General features: G+C 40.5%; 1 protein-coding gene across 4 annotated transcripts in view; it reads right to left on the reverse strand.

The window, feature by feature from the left end:
- The window catches only part of TEAD2 (TEA domain transcription factor 2), a 91,607-nt gene extending 74,327 nt beyond the window's left edge, over positions 1-17,280 (reverse strand). For 3 of the 4 annotated variants that reach the window (XM_044281653.1, XM_044281652.1, XM_044281650.1), the window contains exon 1: positions 16,944-17,280. The gene's annotated coding sequence lies outside the window, so the exon portion shown is untranslated. Of the gene's footprint in view, positions 1-16,492; positions 16,776-16,943 lie in introns of those variants that run through there. The other variant, XM_044281651.1, reaches the window with a different exon arrangement.
- Positions 17,281-18,907: the final 1,627 nt, after the last annotated feature.

Here is an 18,907-nt window from a genome sequence, read left to right on the forward strand (position 1 = left end):
TGTGGATGGTAAAACAGATTATCACAGCAAAATTCTAAAAAAATTTGAAACATTTCTCTAACTATGAAAAAGATGGCAGTTCGCTGCATTAAAATACCATAAACCGCTGAATACAATTCATTTATTCTTCCTATTCGCCTTTTTCCCTCTGGAATCCATTCATAATGTACTTTATTTATTCAATTTACATGTAAAATAAATGTTACAAAATGAACATTTATGTGTATTTTGTAGGCAAGAGGCAACATATTTATTGCGTTTGTAAAGGTAAGGAGTAAAGTATAATAGACTTCCATCAGGTACAAAGATAATTTTCAGTGTGTGTACAATGTAACCCTTAAGGAAGCCGTAAATAAATCAGTGACTACATGATGACTAAGAAAAAAAAAAGAATAAAAATGAATAAAAAAAAAAAAGTTCATAGTTCTTTAAATATCACATTCAGCAGCATAAAAGCAACAAACACAGCGTAGATTGTGTGGTTCAGAGGTGTAAACGACAATGTTTAACTAGTCAGACAAGCAGATTTTCTGGCAGCATAGTGACTTGTACACAAAGAGACAGCCGAGAACAAATCACAGACCAGGAAGGGTAGTGGGGCTGTGGAAAGATCTAGAAGCTCGGAGCCAGACCTTCCCTCTGTAACCTTTTTTTCCCCTTGCTCTTTCACTACGGGAGAGTTTGAAGAGGCAGGAAGTGGTTACTGATAGAAATCTCAGCTTCTCTCTCAGCAAGGCAGCAACATGGCTCAACTTTATTCACTAGAAGAAGGTTTTATAAAACAATGATGTTTCCTGTTCTAATGAGACAAATAGAATCACGATAGAAGTAGATCGTGTTATATATTCTCACACCATTGATTTAAAGTTTGCAAAGTAATCATACTTATATGCAGGGTGGGTTCTCTGAAACATAACCGAACCATTATTGTGAAAATCCGATACTCTAGTCCTGAGATATGCTTCTTTTTATTTCTATGTAAATCAAGTTTTCAGTGCACCATGGGTGAAGCCACCATTTGGTGCACCGTGGCTCTGCCACTAATGCCGCCTAGCACTTTCCCCTCTTGTTTGATTGACAGTCCTTGAGATTTCAGAGCAAGTAGTGATGACACAGGGAAAGCCGGGTGCACCATGCTTACCATTTAACCTTATGGACCTGTGGCCTAATGGAAGCAGATCTCCATGTGCTATGATGCCATCAACGTGTCACTACACTCTTACAACTACTTTAATTTCCTTAGGGCCTCATGCACACGGTCATATTATGAATCAGTAATATGCCATCTATGCTTTGGGCCAGTACTTCTGTACATTCATGTCTTCAATTTCACCCTGAAGCAGTATGAGGCTTCCTTATGCAATTTTGGAGGTATAATCTGCTCTGTCACTTGCCATATTATGTAGTCTACAGCTTTGTAATGCCACCTTAGGCTACTTTCACACTCGTGTTTTGGGCGGATCCGTCATAGATCTGCAAAAACTGATCCGTTACAATAATACAACTCATGATGGATGCATGCGATTGTATTATTGTAACGGATCAGTTTTTTGCAGATCCATGACAGATCTGCCCAAAAACAGATCCGTTTGTATTATCTGTAACATAGCTAAGACAGATCCGTCTTGAACACCATTGAAAGTCAATGGAGGACGGATCAGTTTTCTATTGTGCCAGATTGTGCCAGAGAAAACGGATCTGTCCCCATTGACTTACATTGTGTGTTAGGACGGGTCCGTTTGGCTCAGTTTCGACAAGCGGACAGCAAAACGCTGCAGGCAGCGTTGTGGTGTCCGCCTCCAGAGCGGAATGGAGACTGATCGGAGGCAAACTGATGCATTGTGAGCGGATCCTTTTCCATTCAGAATGCATTAGGGCAAAACGGATCAGTTTTGGACCGCTTGTGAGAGCCCATGATGGATCTCACAAACGGAAAGCCAAAATGCGAGTGTGAAAGTAGCCTAACTAGAAAACAGTCCTGTCGCATAAAAGCTTCAGGACCACTTTAAAGGGTATTCCGGCTAGATTAAGTTATCCTCTATCCACAGGATAGAGGATAACTATTGGACCAGTGGGTTTCCTACTTTTGGGACCCCAACCGATCAGGAGAACGGGGGCCCCATAGCCCCTGCAGCCCCTCTGAAATTAACAAAGTGGCTGGTCGGGCATGCATGGGAATTCTGGAGATAGGTGTGCGCTGACTTTAAAAAAGATTTGCTAGACATATCTGAGGACAAGCAATTCACCATCAACCATCTGGTCAGAAGATGATGACTATATCAGACTATATTAAATGGCTGCTTCCTTTCAAAAACAGTGCCATATCTGTCCACACTACTGCAGATCGGCCTCAGTCCCATTCAATTTAGAGCTGAGTTGCAATACCACACAAAACCTAAGGACTGGTGTGGTGCTGTTTACAAGGGAAAGCAACCATGTTATTCTAATCTAGTACAATCCCTTTATCATGGACATGTTGAGAAGAAAGTGTTCTTGTAATCTATAGATTTGTTTGGTAGTTTCATCTATACTATTTGCCAATTTTATATCTGGTATTATTACTGCAAATTCTCCAAAAACATAAGGCCAAACATACACATTAGAAAGCCATAGGCTGAACATTTCTTCAGCCAATAGTTATCTCTTCTGAGCCCTCCATACAAGCTCCGTTGTCTCATATCATGTAGACAAAGTTAATACAAGGCACTTACTAATGTATTGTGATTGTCTATACTGCCTCCTTGTATTAACCTTCTCTACATGATAAATGTAATTTGATTAGTTGGACATCGGCCAAACACCTAATGTGGTATGTGGGTGTCCCAATGACCCTTAATGGCAGATGTCAAGGAAAAGAAGGATCAGGCATGTTGGATTACAGCATGCATGATCCTTTGTTCTCATGGGAGATAAGATACCACCAGAGGTGTCTGGTAGTCACTTTCTACCCTCCAAGCATGCATGAGTTTGGGGGAGTTATGGAGGAAGAACTGCTGGACCAATAGCTATCTAAAGTCTATCTCCACCTTTAGTAAAAGGCCAAGAACTTCAGTGCTCAGTGAAGCAGATTACTGTGCCTGCAAACAGAAAAAAGTAAATTATGGGCCATAAGCTGCCCACTTTACAGTTCCTGGATTCAATAGATCCAAGGTCCACAATGTTCCAGAAAAATGTGTGTCTACACCTGGGAAATTCCTCTCATCTGTGAGGTTGTCATAGATCAGGGAATATCAACCCGTGGTTAGAAGTACATAGAAGTTACAGAGAGGATGAAGTGTTGCCTGGAAACATATCGTGTCACTTCCTAAGTGACTCAGTCATGATGGGAGAACAATGAGAGGATGTGAGGAGATGTGTTCAGTGCACATGATCTGGAAGTCAGGACTTCTCCGATTAGATCCTGGATTCATTCACACAACAAAAGTCATATAACTCTCAGCAAATTAAGGAATAAGAAGGCACAGTCTTCAATGTAATGTCCAACACATGCTGCCTCTTAGCTTCTCTTTTAGAGAATATCTATGAATACATCAGAGAATCACCTCAGCAGCAGCAATTCCGTCCTCTGGGGGTTTCCATCACAACATGTGTTTTCTAACGTGTTGCAATGATATACATGCAGTGTTGTGGAAAAGTTCAAATTCCAGGCCATCGCCCTGCAGATCCGTGACAGTCTGTAGTAAGGAGTCCACTGCAGTCCATAGGGTGCTGTAAACACCATCCTGTATGCTGCTGATAGTGTAGAATTCAAGCCTTACCACAATGGTCATGCGATGCTATTACAGGAACACAAGACTAGTCATTGTAACACCATAGTGCTCCTTATCATCCAGGTAACTAGAATTATATTCAGCCATTCTCCTTTGCTTTATCTTTCTCTGGGTTACAGCCCAAATTCTTTTCATTACAAGTCCCATAAAGTTACTATCCAGTTTCCCTTATTTACCTAGTTATGTAGAGATGTGGTAGCAGGTCGTTCACGAATTTGGGAAAGCTGGATTTACAATCCCATGAAGCTAATATAAAGACACAAAACCTATGTAAATGTATAAGTGAAAAACTGCATTGCAACCGGGTGTATAAACACTCAGGACAGAATGTGATTGTTATCTTCCAGAATGACAGAACCTAAACACCCCATACCGTCTGGGAGGGGCCCTGCTGCACATCTGGACTTGCCCAGTCTTCCCGACCCCCTGGAGGGTGAATAGGTGGGGGATGGAAAGAGATGTTATCAGACTTGTGAAAAGATCCCCTTAGGACAGCAGGCCATATGATAAGGCAGGCAGGGGTTTAACAAGGTCTGGAAGCTTTGATGTGTTCCAGCAAATAAGAAAGTTTATTAAAAAAGAGAAAAAAAATCAATGTCACATTGTTCTGCAGATTATCGGTCTAGGTTACATTGTAACCGTATGTTGCTATAGAGGTAACCAGGCAACACCGACACCTGAAATAAGTTAACTGTGAATGCAAAGTCATAACCAGAGGTCTCCTTGTAAAGGTGGCCATACATGACTTGTGGGAAGATCAGGCCCGGGATAGAAAAATCTAGTATGTGGGTAAAATTGGGAACAAACAATCTTTCCAGGGTTGCTGGCTGTTTAGTAGCAGCAAAATATCTCAATGGACATCAAAATGAAAGACATCTTTTGATTTGTTGCCAGTTACATAGAATCATAGAAGATTGATGGCAGAAAAAGACCACATGATACATTGTAAGTAGAGGCCAATAGTTTGTGTGCCCCTTCATTTGGACAGTTATGTGCCACTGGTCCTTAAATGAAATACATTGGACAGAAATCTGCCCAATAAAACACCTTCTGTTCAAACCACATCTACTCAATTTTTGTTATATACAAATTATCTATAGGAGTATAACTAAAGATAGTGCCATGGTCACAGTGGAATTACTTGGGCCCACCAGAGGAAATTATTATTGGGGCTCAAACCCCATATCAACAATAAACTTTAACAGATTTTGATTCAAAGATATAGACCCTAGTAGCAAGTTATTGGCTCCGAAAGCAGCTCCAAAAGTTTTTTTCGTGGACCTTTGGGGTCCACTATGGTATCATCTGGTGAGCCAAATGGACACTGGACAGTGCACAGGTTTCACTCACATGTTTCAGCAACAACCTGGTGCCCGAGGAGACCCATTGGCAGTAGTGCTATAAATCACGTGATCATAAAAGTATAGATAGTGAATCAAGGTCCAGCAGTTTCAAGTTACTCCATAAGGGTCTTTTACACAGGTCAATGATCAGGGCAATAATCGGAAAAGAGCATTCCTAGGAATGTTATTTCCTGATAATTGCCCTGTCTAAAGATGCCACTCATCACCCATTGAACAAGCAAGTGCTCGTTCGTTGGGTGAAGGCATTACTGGTGCAGACACCATAATCATAATTTCCGGCCAGCAGATCATGCCTCCTAAACAATGATCTGTTGTCCAGAATAAATGTGTATGGGGATCAGTGATCATATTAATGCAGCTTTCACCTCCTGTAATGAGCAGGCAATTATCAGGAACAATCAGTTCATTCCCGAGAATTTCTGCTGTGTTAGCCCGTGTAAAGGGGCCTTTAGCCCTCTAGTATCTAATGCAACAGTAGCACTGCCAACCTAGTTGGGTCACTTTTTAATAAAAAACAAAACAAAACACAGCAATGACAAAAAAAATGTAAAGGGTTAATTATAGCCCATGGAATGGGTTGAACAAGTTGCTGGAAGCGTGTATGAAAAAAGTTTATGTAGAAGAAGTTTACCCAGCACAGTTCATGCATCTGAATTTTCCGCCTTTTTTCTGGAATGCTAAATATTTGGAATGTAACCAATTTCCTAAACAAGAAAGGATCCTCTGCCACGGAAAGCCAGCATTATGTCATATACTCACAGACTAAAAAGGTCACTTAAAGAATGTAGACATGAAAATGCTGGAATTACAAAGAGGAATGAAAAAATTGAATCTTCGCTCTGTAACTGAACAATAATAGTGGGGTCCGTAAATTTTAAGGAAATATCACCACTTCAGCACGGTACATGATTACACACAGGAGACAATATAGCACATTTTGATAAACTGAGAGTATGTCTACTCCCCATGTGTGTTTTACAGTAAATCGTATATGCCCTCTTCCACAGCTACTTGAATTAAAAAATTACTGACTTCTTTCCCGACTATCATACTGTGTCAATGGTTGGCTAAAACTACAGTTCTTTGTTAAATTTCTCTCAACCAATGTTAGTGATGGTTGAATTTGTCCATTTTGAACAACTTTAGTCCATTGTGTATGGGCCACTGACTTGGCACTGACATTTTGGAATTTATAAGAAAGAGGAGCCACCTTGACCTTGTGTAGTTTAGACTCTTGTTTTCATGAACATATTTTCAAAGAAAAAGAACATAATATGTACAGTAAATATTACAATCCAGTTTACTTTCAGACTCCTTTGATCTCAGGACCTTTATCACTAGTTTTCTGCCTTGCCCTAGAGACATGGAGTCGTTCTTTCAAGCAGTTCTAGAGGTACCTGCCTATCACAGCCTTGTAGAGTAATGCACTCACCCCCTCTCCACCCACACAGGTTACAGACATGTCACCAGGGGGGGAAGTTTTTGTTTCATTAAATAGATCACTGGGAACTTTGCTCGAAAAGCAGGACACAGAAGTTTTTAATTAAACGCTGGTAGGAATTTCTGGTGGGAAAAAAGAGAAGAGTCTCCTAACCTTATCCATGAGTAATGGGTGCTGCTGTGCAATGCACGTAGCTTGATATATAGTATTAGTAGCCTTAAACCGGTTGAGAGGCGGAAATGCTCAGAAAATGATCAGTCTGAAGCTGGCCATAAACATTCAATAGCGAATGATTGTTTGGCCGACATCTACAGTGTCTCTCCAATCTTCCCCATACACATACATGTTTGGCTCGGCCAAACGTGTCTGCGTATACTATGGGGAGAATGGAGAAAGCTGGTTCCAGACAGTCCCAGCAGCAGCTTATCTCCTCGGAGAATAAAAGGAAACATTAGTTAAAATATAAATTTATCCTAATCCTTGTCTCCTTCCACATCATATGTCGGGGGGGGGGGGGGGGAGAGTTGGAAGATCATATAGTCAGATCGGAACATTATGCCCATTGAGATATTATTAGCTCTAGGAACAGATGAGAAGAATAGCCAGTTCAGATCTCAGTTTTGCTGCTCTGTTGCTTTAAGAGATGTGTGTTACACTGTATTGGGAAATGCTGACAATCTTGGTGCCAAAAAAGGTGTCATGTTAATACTGCACTTGCAGCAGCGCCAGTATCGGGCTGATTGAAGCTCCGGGCTGTGTATATGGCCGCCAAGCTCTCGCCTTGGGCGCTGCTAAGTAAACGGCTCAAACATTTCATTTGCTTGATTATTTCTATGTGCAAAGTAATTGAAAAAAGTAAATCATTTGTACAGATGTTTACCCTAAAAATGGCCGGTCCTTGGCCCTGGAACTGCTCTATTCAGTTTAACTATGGGAAAAGGAAGGTGTCTAGGTTGCAGCCATGTAAAAACTGGTCTAAGGCCACTTTCACATCGGCAGTATTTGGCTAGTATTCTTCATCAATATATGTAAGCCAAAACCAGGCCCAAAAATTAGACGTGGAAATCTTTCAATTTTACATTTTCTCTATAGTTTCCACTTCTGGTTTTGGCTTAAAAATGCTGATGGAAAATACTGAGCAAATACTGACTGTGTGAAAGTGGCCTTAAGCTGGTTTTACACATGTTTTTTATTTTATTTATCCTCCAGATGTTAGCTGTATGTATATGACAATGAAATGCAGAACAAACATGTATTTTTGGATGTATTTATTTTATATGTATTATATATAGGTTTTGGTAGTGGCATTTTTCTTTGTTTTTTGGCCCATGGTGTTTTTTTTTATTTTTTTTTATTGCAGCACACCCTGGCTATGACATGGTTTTGGTTCATTTACTGGAGCCATTGTCTTTTTAACCCTAAAAATTTAACCCCCAAAAATGCATGTGTCAATGTATGTTGCTTTCTTATGGCATTTACAGCAAGTGACATGGGGGGGGGGGGGTATAGTTTCTTTTTTTAAAATGTGTGTTAAAAAAACACAACTTGTAAAGAATGCCGCAGAAACGCCTAATAAATATATTTAAAAAATGCTTGTAAACATAAAAAAAAAAAAACTGGCATGTTTCAGGCATTTATTGTACTCAAAAAGCTAAAGAAAATTCAGGTATGAAGGAGGCCTTCGGGTAAATTTACAGAAGTTGTTTTTGACCACACAGTAAAAAATACATGAAAAACTTGTTTCTCCTCTGCTGCAGTTGCGGAATACATTCCAGAAGAGAAATTGCTGAAAACTCATGCAGAAATCGCAGTGACAAACAAATACCCAAAGCCCCATTCAAATGTTAAAAGCTGCATTATGTAAAGCAAGCCTGTTTCATACATACTATAATATAGCTACACCTATAGACGTCTAAGGTACTATACTCCATACCTTGCCTTAGACATGCTCCATTGGAAGCCATATTATTTTCCATAAGAAGCATTGTTTCTAGGGGTAAACAGCACCATAATATAGTTTTATATGGAGGCCCAATATGGTAGCACACTGTATTGCTACCGTTCTGGAAACCATGTGCTGCCTGCCATGCATGCTTGGCATGAAGCTTAAATTATATTAGTCAACACGGCTATCATCAGAGCTCCCACAGGGTCAAGTATGACAAATCTGCCTAGTGTTGCAATGATACTCCTTTCTCTGCTATACTTTGCAGATATCTGGGAAAGATGAGTCATAAAACTCATTGTCACCCAGCGTCCCCAGAAATGGAAAACTCAACATGCAAAGATTTCAAGGGAAACAAAGCTATCACATCACTGACGAGTAAATTGTCTTATCGCTTCCTTTCTCATATATATATATATATATATATATATATAGGCCACTAAGGTAAGGGAGCTTATATTTGTATCAATGTGCGAGACTTGAAGGAGCTGTAAATCCTTCAGCCGCACAGAGGAATCTCTTCTGAAATGTGCAGGTTGCCGTTTCCAGAACTGAAAGGGTTAACCCAGCTAATCCCCTCTCATTGTGTTGGACATAAGTTTAGGCAACACAGTGTATTTATGTAATGGGGTTAGTCCTCTAAAAGAATAGGCTTTTATTCACTATAGGGGGGTTATATTTGCACCATCTGCATAGAATAGAACACAAGGAGGTCACAGCGTGGCAAAGCTCACCAGGAGTCAGTCCTGCCATTGTCATGGCAAAAAAAAAAAAATTCATGGGTTTTTAATGGCATAAGAAGAATTCATATTAAAGAAAGGTGCAACCCTATACAATTATTAGGATTAAAACACAACTAATAATGCAACATTTGGCACGATTGGTGTACAACATTTACCAGTTGACATTAATTCTTGGAAAAGCTCATCTTACTGTAATAACGAAGGTGGGTTTTAAAAGTCAGTATTATGGATGGGACTTGGTTTGACCAAACGTTAGATAATCATAGACCTATGAACTATAAGAATCATGGGCAGGGTCTAGGTGTGGCAGCCATAATAGGGATCTTTAAATGTGCCTGTCTTATGGCCACCTTGGCTTGTGAGTATAAACACTACCCCCTTTGTCATGCATACCCTACAGTTCATGGTCATCAGATCAGAAATAGGGTTATATAACTTAACAATGGTCTCCAACCTGTGGCCCTGTAGCCACTGTGTACCTTTAGCTGCACATGTTGGAGACCACCAAGTTATAGCATTAATTCAGCTGTGTTAGTCTACTATTTTATAGAGAAAAAAAACAGAAACTCCTAAAGGGGTATTCCCATCTAAGACAATGGGGGGGCATATCACTAGTATATGCCTCCATTGTCTGATAGTTGTGGGCGCACCTCTGGGGCCAACATCTATCTCATAAACTGAGACGGCACAGTGAGGGAGGGTGCACTGCGCATGCGCGGCCGCCCTTCATCCATTTCTATGGGGCCGCCGAAAATAGCCAAGCACTGGTTCGGATATTTCTGTCAGCCCCATTGAAGTGAATGGGAGCGATGGCCGCACGGGAGCGGTGCGCTCCCAATCATCTCTATGGGGCTGACGGAAAAAGCCAAGCTGGCTATTTTTGGCAACCCCATAGAAATGAATGAAGGGTGGCCACTCAGTTTGCGAGATAGGTGCGGTATCCTAGCAATGTGCCCCCATTGTCTGAGATGGGGATACCCCTTTAAGTATCACACCAACAGAATGAAAACAAGAGAAGTCAAGAACAGTCTAGATGTGTTTAATAACTGGACCTTGGTTTCCATGTTATATACACAATAGTGTTGTGATAGGGTGGGGAAGTCAGAAGAGATACATGTCAAGGGAATAAGTGTTTTAGTTTTGACAGCTGACATCTAAAATGTACGGCCAACTTTACTTTCAAACATTGTTGTAGCCATGACTTATCTAGAAATAAAAGGGTACAGGAGGGGAACATTCATTCATCTACTAGGCATGAAGAAAGTGTATAAGATTCACATTTTACCACAAAACTCCAGAAGATTCACTGACTATACTTAAAAATTTCACCCTATGAATAGTTTCCCTCCTCCTACTAGAACATGAAGATGTAAACCAAGTTTATAAGTTTCAAAACAGGAACCAGTTTTACAACTTAAACACATAAGCAAACAAATGAAGGCGCCCAATGGAGGTGACTCAAGCAGGAGGAAAATGAGCACAGTCTTGGACGTAAAAGCAGTTATATAAAACCTGGGATGGTAGAAAAGGTTGAGGATCATAGAACTTGTTAAAAGCTGTCATGGTCAAACCTGTGGATGTTCTCAGATGGGGGAAATATCCCTGGATTGTAATATCTAAACTAATATTGACAGATCTTATATGGAAGATTGTCACCAAGTGAAGCTTGCTACAGGCAGAAGATAACCACTGCCTACCCAATCAGACATCAACCATCATCTTAATTAACTTGTCACTTAAAAGGAGCAGGGGAGGATAAGTGTTTGCCAGACCCATCTGGAGCTGCTCATCTCAAAAAACATGCATTCTGTTGGATCCATTTACACCAAAAGTAGCTCTAGGCAAACAGATTATTAAAGAATTCTGTTAAAAATTGGCAAGGGGTGACAAAGTGCAACATTACATTTCCTTGTTTTGGTAAAAATCTACAGGCTCTCTCAATAGCAGAACCAAGGAACATTTATTTTTTAACCAAATAATAACATTGAAAAAGTAGAAAGAGGGCACAAAATATGGTGACCTTTTGTGAATATAGGCAAGCAGTGGGTTTAAGATTTAATCATCTCTAATTCAATAGTGACAACTTTTTCTTATGATATGACAGGTGGTGACATTAACATAAAAAAAATAATATTGACTTCAAAAAGATAAGGTTGGAACACCACCACATATACTTCACTACAAGAATCTTTATGCACACTAGCAGAAATGTATCATATAGGAATTTTTAAGATCAGTGTCACAGGAGTCTGTGCTGCTATAATTTGCACCAAAATCAATCAAATGTTGCACAATGTTTTATAATTTGGTGGATTTATAAATCTAAGACTTCTGTCTCAAAATGTTACTTTACTTTCTACATCATCCTTTTATTGGATGAAGATTGTGACAAATTTTGTGACTTTTCAAAAAGTCCCACTTAATAAATGTGACTTCAATCAGTTCGACAGGCTAACCATGGCCACTATCCCACCCACTTTTCAAAACTGGAGAGAGTGGTGTAAAAATGCAAAATCTCACAATGTTTGCACAAATAAGCTCAAAAAGTCACAAATCCCTATGTTTGCTACTTTTTAAAACTAGAATTCTGGAGAGAAGAGTTTGAAAAGTTTCCCCCATTATATAAACCTTTCAGTAGACTCTAGATCAAGAATTGCATGCATGGATATCTCTAATACTTTCCCATCCTAGCAAAGATTACTTGTGGACACTTGACGGACAGTTCATTGATGCAAAACCAATGCAAGGTTTTCACTGACCACCATCCCAACCTATCCACCAGGGTACAAGCTGTTGCAATGGTCACTACATTGAGAACCTTTACCACCAACTAACAGCCTTACCTATGACTATGGCCAACAATAACCATTTTCCATTTTGACCTAAAACATGATCTCTGGAGATTTTACAGGACATGTAGTTTTCATCCACAACAGGCAGACAAGGGCCACTGTCGGTAGGTCTCTTGTCATATTACTGTAATACATTTATATGGATCTATATAGGCTCTTATAACTACTTATAAACTACTAACCAGACAGTGAAAAAAGCAAAAGCTTTTGGACCTCTTCTCAATGCATGAATGATCTCTACATGGTTGACTGAATATAGTATTCAAGTTGTGTAATGTGACATAACATGGTGTTCAAAGCTGAGCACAAAATGGAAAGGCATAGACTCTATAATAAAATATGCTGCTGACCAAAAGAGCTGATGAATCTGTGGAGTCAGGACAAGATAAGAGATTACTGAACCCTAGAGTGAAGAGATAAGTGTCAACCAAACACGTCTACTGCCCATTTTCTGTAGGGAAAACAATAAAAATGAGTAGGTAGAATCCTATCTATCCAACACTTCTTTTCCACACAACAGGCCTCAAAGGGCTTTCTTGAAATCCTTATACATTATCTTGTTAATAGGTTTTCAAAATAAGAGCCTATAGCTGTAGCCAGTCCAGAACACTTGCTTTATCATGGTGACAGCCCACACCCATTTGAAAATGATATTTAATAAGGTACACTTAATTACGCAAAAACGCTAAACCTACTTTTTCTACAACAAGATCAATTACAATGCACTAAATCTTCTTAGTAAAGTAACACAAAGGCATAAAATATAATTCAAAATAACTAGCAGAACCGGGTATTCAATTAATAGCAAAAGACAATGAAGAGATATGCAAATCGCACTCCAAGGCATATAAAGAAGCCTTAGCAAAAGGCAAATTTACATACTGGGCCTCATGAATAAAAACCAGTGCAGACTAAAAGTTGAGTCTTGACCATAACAACTAAGGTTTAAGCTTTCAAGAATGAATGGAAAATAAAGGTGGATTTATATGGCCCGATATTCGGGCAGAGTATCGGGAACGAACGTTCCCGCGAACACTCGTTCCCAACAATCTGCCCGTCTAAAGGTGCAACCGATGATCTGATGAACGAGCGAAACGCTGGTTCATCTGGTGAAACTGTCGTTAGTGCAGGCACCTAAATTATCATTTCTGGGCATCAGATTGTGCTGTCTAAACATCGATCTGCTGCCCAGAAACAATGCAGCTGTATGAGGACGATCAATCGCTGCATGTAAATGCAATGGTCACCTCAACTGAAAGAGCAGCCAACTGTCAGGAAGGAATGCTTCCTTCCTGACAATCGGCTTTAGCTCAGCCTATGTAAACCTACCCTTATAATGGCAATTCAGTGTCATTTGAATTCCTAATGAATTGTACATACAGTTTTAAGATGGCTGTCTGTAATCACTGTGGTAAATAAGTACACTCGACACTTTTGGCCATAAAGTATAGGTGGTCTTACACATTAGATAGAAGTAGATTGAAGGTTGAACAGCAGTTGAATAAACAAACATCTGGTCAACGATTGTTTCGCAGATACGGCCATACACTTTTTAGTCCATATTCGCCTTTACTGTTCTTCAAACTGTGCACACATTCAATAAAACAGGGCAATGGATGAAATATCTTTCTGGGAACCTTCTTTCAAAGTAAGATATTTCTTCCAGGAACAAGGGCCCATTCACACAACTGTATTTTTCTGTCTGCATCTGTTCCGGACAGCACACTAACGTTCCGTGGCCCTACAGAAAAAAATAGAACATGTCCAATTCTTGTCCATTTTTGCGGTCAAGAATAGGCATTTCTATTATAGGGAAGGACACTCTGATACGCAAAATGTGAAACGCATAAGGCCGGTATCTGCATTTTGAGGATCCTCAATTTGCAGTCCACAAAAACGGTTGTGTTGAATGAGCCCTAAATGAAACAACTTGTGTCTGAATATTGGACGAAAATTTCAAACAGGGCCGACTTCTTTTCAGAGGATGATGGTCTGTCATCTGTTGGAAAAAACTATCATTCGTAGTTGACCTTCACCTGAAAACTGATTATTTGGTTGAAATTGTTTGTTTTCAGCAACTTTAGACTCATGTGTATGGGTACCTTAGGAAATCGAGCCAGAGCTTTATATAATGTCCAAGTGGACAAACATAGGCAGCCTCTTGGAGGGGAGACCAACTATTGCCACGAGTCATTGTATCTAAAAGGGGTGTCCATGCTTACCATAAAAAACTATAATTTAGCCCCCAAGTAAAGCTCATGTTAGTGACCAACTTTAAAAAAAATAAATCTAGTTTTTCTTATGAACACTGAATCTCTCCAATCCACATTATTCAACAGCAAATAAAAAGCATTAACCTCTAGAATAATGTAAAAATGGCAATAAATAAAAAGTTGTCAGGTTGTAAACTATTCTCTACAACTCTTGTAATGACTAGCGCTGGGAGCAGCAGTGGTTGCCCCACCAGTTATCACCCAGCTTTCTAGAGTCCTGAATAGCAATTATGCAGCAATATTAGAGCTTAATAGTTGCAATAACGAAAAAGCTTAATAGAATTAACGTGACAAACGCTGCTATTTTTTCTTCATATTCTGCGTTTTTACTTTTGATAATGTTTTTAAGACATGTTAAAAACGTGTTGTTTTGTATATATGCAAAAAATGACCAACCATTCCTAGGTTGTTTTCACACTGCATCTGAGGTTTTCCCATAGGAAACCATGGGCACCCGCATTTAGCAGATGCCACTGAGTATATATTTTTTAAAGGATGCTTCTCTGTGGAATAGCACAATATGCTGTACTACTCCATGAATCATACCACGCAGGATACCATGGAATGGAGGCAAAGGAACATTCTTTTAGCCTCTATCAGTATAATAAAGCTTATGGGTCAATTTAGAGTACACAGCAAGAGCTTCCCTGATGCATAGAGAAAAAGAGTATATAATGATACAGAAACAATAATAACGTGGTGTTCCAATCTGAATATAAATCACATATTAGAAAAATGAGGACCCTTAAAACACAATACTTTATTTAGATCCAGATAAAAGAGTATCCCCAACCTATGAGGCTTCCCTGATGCATGCACTAAATGTGTTTATTTGAACTGGGTTAGATTATAGCTATAGATATATATATATAGAGAGAGAGAGAGAGAGAGAGAGAGAGAGAGAGAGAAATTTGATGAGACAGAATTTCTCTACATATATGTAAATATTATATTTTCATTCTTATGTATACATAAAAATATAAATACATATTTTCTAAATCCACTCTTGGATCAGATCTGCGTGGAGCAACTGCACTGTTTGCCTGTTTGCACCCGGCTTCAGCAGCTATGTAGTTAAACTAGTAGCAGTGATTGTGGTCACTATTCTTTGTGCAGTGATTTCACTGACCCACCCCCCACCCCCTCTACAGTTACACCATAAAAGACTTGTTTGCTCCCATCCACATTGTAAAAAGCGAGGGGAAAAGTGTTTCCTGCTTTTATTTACCCTGTGGATACTACAAAACAAATACAGGACAAGAGGCTCCAGCCAGCATGGCAGATCTGCAGTGCCCAAGCAGCTGAACAAAGAGAGCAAACTTTGAAAGGCAGCTCTGTTCCCTCCTTATCTGTCCTTCTCCCTCCTTTTTTTTGACCTCCCCCTCCTTCCTCCAGCGTTTTCCATGTCGGCTCCCATTTCCTACAAGCTGCTCAGCAACAGTTGGGCAATATTCAGCCAGCAATATGGCAAACACAAGATCCAAATCCCCTCCGCCTCCCCCCTCCTTCCTTTCCCTTAGATTCACTCCAAGACAAAGAGCCATCAACGCCTTGGGATGCAGAGGGTTAATACAGAAGTTACTGACTGCTGGGCTTTGTGTTGGAACACTAAAAAAGAATATAAAGACTGAAGTCGAGTATTCCTTTAAGAAAGTTGGTAGACTTTCTCAAACTTTCATTCATAGGAGAGGGGTTGACTTCATAACATTTTTGAAAGTTTTGAAAGTTCTTAAAGTTTTTTCAAATCGGGAGAAAGCGTTGATTAAAGAGGTTACATCCCTGTTATTTCAAAATATAGATACTTAAGATATAAACCTAGGAAAGTGGGACATGAAGTCATATATAAAGTAAAAGACAAACTAAAGTAAGAGAAAACTAAACTTGTAAGCCGTTGAGGAAGACTGAGCTGCACGCTGTGTCCTATGCTAAGGATTTGTGCTTACATCAGCAGAAAGATGGAAAAACAAAGGATCAGGACATAAATGGCTAGGGAACCGGCGCAGATCACAGTCCGGAGGGGGGGTTTAAGGGAGGCCCACAGACCAGTCACGAAAACAAAGAAGTTTTAAAAAGAATCCCACAATTAACAATAAGTTATACTTACAGATAAGAGAACTCTGCATAACAAGGAAAGAGAAATTGGAGGGGGTCTTTACTTTTAACTTTTGCAAAAATTCCAGTAAGTTGTATAAATATCCCTGAGTTGACCAGCAGTTCAATCACAGGCGCTGGGACAGAGAACAACCTATGTAATGCCAGATCCATTATCCAACTTCAATAGCCAAATCACAGGAGCAGCTAAAAAGCTGAGAAAAAAAGGCAAATGGACCCCCCCGCCCATGTTCTTGGAAAGGACAAAACGAAAAAGCCTCTCAGTTATCCTCCTCTCGAGTCTGATCCAAGCTGAAAGTGATCAGGAAGAGAGAAAGGAACCCAAAAAATGCCAAACATGCGAAAAACGACAAGGATTTCAAGCTCCCAATCCTGTGATAGACAGACCGGGAAAGAGAGAGAGAGGGGGGAAAATACACAAATCTGGAACTTTTTCTGCTTACCTTGCCAGCAGAGGGAAGGTGCGGGGCTTTTACAGTAGAACTTGGTGGCAACTAGGCAGCTATTGTGGGGTATCTGGAAGCCAGGAGAAAGGACTGAATGGGGGCAGAGAAAGGCAATCCTGGTCAGCACTTTGTAGGGGAAAGACTTGTATTTTTTTTTCCTTTTGGGCAGCACTGAGAGGGATTGTCTCTGCCCCCTCCTCTGTGTGTGATGAAGGTCAGGTGAGGATGAGGAGGGCTCTCTGGCTAGCCCAGCCGCTGCTGTTGTTGTTGGTGCTGGTGCTGGTGGTTGGAAAGCAGGCTTGGTATTTTGGAAAGGTGACAGCTTTTCAGAGGAATCTCTGGAATGAAAGAGAGGAATGAAATTAGCTCAATGAGTCAGTTGCAGTTCAGAGGAGGAGTCTATACAGGGATGGGTGGTGGTCATCCAGATCTCCTCCCCACTAATACTCATGTAACACTGCAGTGTAAGGCAGCTGCATGGAGAACTGGTGTTACAACTTTACAAGGCTCAAGTTAGTTATTCACTTGGCCAGCTCGCTGCTAAGAAACCTCTCTACTCCATGTATTACGTCCTGGAAAATCAAGGAACTGAAAGCAGAGGGAAACACTGTGCAGTCCCGTGTAAAATGAGTTGCATTTTAAGGGTTAATCATGTTTTTAAAAGGAACTTGTTCACAAAGTCCTGTTCACACAGAGACGCATGACTATCACACTAGATACACAGCAAATCGCATGTTTGTACATATATTTTTGATATCATAGTAAGATTTTTTCTTTAGGAAACTGATCTCATTTTTAGAACTGTTTCTATTGGAACCAAATCTTTCTTTTGACACGGAAGTCACGGGAGTAAAACACAAGGAAAATTTTAACCTAGAGACAAAAAAACACCACAAAAAAAAATCGCAGCACTCTAGCACAAATGGAAAACCAAACAACTAATGTGTTAATTTTAACTTACCGAAATTGAGCCACAGTTACCACAGTATCAGCTTCAGTGCAACAAACCAACCGCAGCGCCTCCCCTGCCAGCCACGGAACACCTTGACTCAGCCATAGTTCCCACAGGCATTGCATCCAATTAGTTCCACTGCTTCCCATGCCAGTCATAAGATGCTATCCACAGCGCTATCCATGCCAACCACACTGCGTGCACTGATATCCACAGTTGCTCCAATTAATCACAGTGCCCCCTGCCAACCGCAGCGCCTCCCCTGCCAGCCACAGAACACCTTGACTCAGCCATAGTTCCCACAGGCATTGCATCCAATCAGTTCCACTGCTTCCCATGCCAGTCATAAGATGCTATCCACAGCGCTATCCATGCCAACCACACTGCGTGCACTGATATCCACAGTTGCTCCAATCAATCACAGTGCCCCCTGCCAACCGCAGCGCCTCCCCTGCCAGCCACGGAACACCTTGACTCAGCCATAGTTCCAACAGGCATTGCATCCAATCAGTTCCACTGCTTCCCATGCCAGTCAGAAGATGCTATCCATGCCAACCACAGCGCTATCCATGCCAACCACACTGCGCGCACTGATATCCACAGTTGCTCCAATTAATCACAGTGCCCCCTGCCAACCACAGTGCCTCTAGTCAGCTAGAAAGTCCTCAGACTCATCAACAGAGTCCTCACAGTCAGTGAACCAAAGTGCCTCTACAGTCAGCCAGAGTGCCACTCATGTCCACTGCTTTCTGTGCTAATCTTTACATGAAATTATATATTGTGTTAGATGGTGTTGGCATCTGGGATGGTCCTGCTGAATCTGACACCATTTAGAGATATATTTCCTACGTGGTAAACTTTTCTACTTGTCCTTTCCCCTGGGGGGCTGGCAGAAAAAACATGCTGGTATCCAGGTGATGTAGTACTTTCTAGGGGGTACATTCACATATGGAAAAAGAAAAAATGCTGTTAAAAAATGGCAAAATGGTCAATTTTTTATGGCCGTTTT

Source organism: Bufo gargarizans, chromosome 2, assembly GCF_014858855.1.
Source record: "Bufo gargarizans isolate SCDJY-AF-19 chromosome 2, ASM1485885v1, whole genome shotgun sequence".
Classification (NCBI taxonomy): Eukaryota; Metazoa; Chordata; class Amphibia; order Anura; family Bufonidae; genus Bufo; species Bufo gargarizans.